Genomic DNA, 2,653 nt, shown 5'->3' on the forward strand with positions numbered 1-2,653 from the left:
CAATGGACTTAGGGTATTGATGAAGTTGGATAAATATTCTTTAATTCAAATCTATCATAGGATGAATTACTTTAATCCACAATATTAAGTGATTGAACTTGAAAATGGAAGGAACCTTGAATGTGATTTTATCTTTCCCTTCATTTCTTTTATTTAGGTCAATGACAATCTTTGATATCATTGGAATTCTTTTGAGTTCTTAATGAAGATTAGACCGTTACCTATTTTCTTTTCGTGCGACATTGCTTTCGGAAAACGATCTACATATCATTTCTCTCGCATGCATTAGCACTTAAATCGTTATTGACCGGCCTCGTTGTAGGGTGACTTCTATATAAGTTACTTGGTGATTTCTTAATATAGCGCTACATTTCTTGTCCTGAATCGGAAAAATATCAAAAATGGCAGGGATTGTATGACATCCTAGTGTTTTTCGGCTCAATCCGGAAGAGAAGACATCTATTAAAGACTTGTCCTTAAATCTTTTCCAACCGAAAAGTATACTTGCCACATTGAAAAGGAAGGAACCCGATAATGTATCGAATATAAGGCAGGTGTATAATCAACGGTACCGCAATAATAAGGCGAGTAGGGGAGATAGGAGTGAGATGCAACAATTGTTGAAAATGTTGGATGCTAACAAATATGTGTCGCAGTACAGAACTTGCAATGACAAGGTTATGGTCCGAGATTTTTTTGGACTCATCCGAATTCGATAAAGTTGTTCAACACTCTCCCTATAGTGCTCATCCTCGATTCTACCTATAAGACCAACAAGTATCGACATGAAACCGCCATCTAAATCGGTTAAGACAAAGGGTGCTCCGAATAAAGTGAAGCCTACACCGAATGACAACTCGACTACACGGGATCCTTCATATTGTGAGCACTGTTAGACGCTGGCCTTAGGATCTAGAGGGGGGGTGAATAGATCGTTCACAGTTTTACGGATTTAAACGACTTTTCAGCGGAAGTGATTCTGAATCGACTCGCGTCTATTCCGAACCACTATCGGAACGATTATATATGTATTTAAAAAACCAGTCAAGGACTTGAATTGAATGATAAGAGTATATGTTGCAGAATCAAGGCGTTTCTCTTATTGAAAATCAGATTAACTTTTTGTATGATGGACAATGTTTGCAATGCAGTAAGAGTGATAGAAACAAATATACAAACACTTGGTGATAATGATCAAATTGAAGGTAATTCAATGTGTGATGGATTGTGATGTTTATGAACGTTCTTAGTTCACAATCTTAACACTCGAATCGTTGATCAATTTGCTATTATAACCAAATATGAACAGAATGTAAATGAAAAAGTAAAAGCGACAAGAACACGATATTTGTTTAGGCAGTTCGTCGATCGTCCTCGCTACGACTACGTCTGCCCCCAATTCCAAATTGAAATTGGGTAATCTTTCATTAATGTTGAAAGTAGTATATACAAAGAAGATAACAAAGCGATAAACGATAAACCAATTATGTCGATCCTTTGAATCTTCTTCCCCCTTAATCTTGAGCAAGATCAAGGTTATCCAAGAGCTTCACTTTGATTCCCTTCTGCAGTGTCTTGATTCCTTGAACTCCCCGTTCCTCAATCGTTACACTCAGCCGAATCCTCAATGAACGCTTCTTGATAAAAACCCCCAAGAACCACCCGTCGTGGAGGACAAAACCCGCAGATTTTATTCACCAACAAACCCCACAAACCTTCACCCACTAGGAATCTTCAATTCCGTTCCATGGACGTTATCGAACTCATCACTAACCCGCAACGCAAGAATGATTATGTGTAATTGTGTTGGAGATGATGAAGAACGAAGATGAGAAGCGTTTGTGTATCTTTCAGTCGTTGGTGTTGCATTGAATAATTACCCTTGCATCATATATATGATTGCATAACAGTTGGAACCAAGAAAAACTGATTTTTGAACTTTCTTGATCAGTTAGGTCGACCTCTTGTAGGGGTTAGGTCGACCTAGCAGTGCTTGCTGAAGTTTGCTCCCAGTTAGGTCGACCTGTTGAAGGAGTAGGTCGACCAGAATCCTCTTCTGATGCGTTCTGGGAACATTTTCTCAGATTAGGTCGACCTAGTTGTTATGTAGGTCGACCTAGCAGACTGATATGAAGATTTCTTCATTTTAGGTCGACCTGGGTTGACAGTAGGTCGACCTAACTGCTGATTTTCTGCATTTTTCTTGTTCAGCTTGTGTTGAGTCGACCTTTATGCATAGTAGATCATCTTGTGCTTTCATGAGTGATTAAATGCTTTGCTTTTCCGATTCCTCCTTGTTGTTTGGATGCTCATTTGAGTTTGTGTCATACCCTAATTTTTGACCCCCCTGAGATGACATATCTTCAGGATTTTTCATCAGGTCAAGACAAGTACCCAGAGCAGTCATTTCTCCATCTGGTACCTAATCGAGGATGCTCAAAGACAAGAAAGCTCAGGCAAAGGATCAATCAATACAAAGACTAGTCTCTAATACAATCATGGGGTTCAAAAAACTTCACTTTTCTCATCTATGATTGATTAGACATCCAGTCATATGAGTACAGGTTTACTCAGGTCACCAGACTAGGGTTTTGAGCCTATCAAGGACTAAAATCAGGGATCACATTTGGGAAACCCTAAAAAACCTCAGAGG

Source organism: Vicia villosa, linkage group LG7 (genome assembly GCF_029867415.1).
Source record: "Vicia villosa cultivar HV-30 ecotype Madison, WI linkage group LG7, Vvil1.0, whole genome shotgun sequence".
Taxonomy (NCBI): Eukaryota; Viridiplantae; Streptophyta; class Magnoliopsida; order Fabales; family Fabaceae; genus Vicia; species Vicia villosa.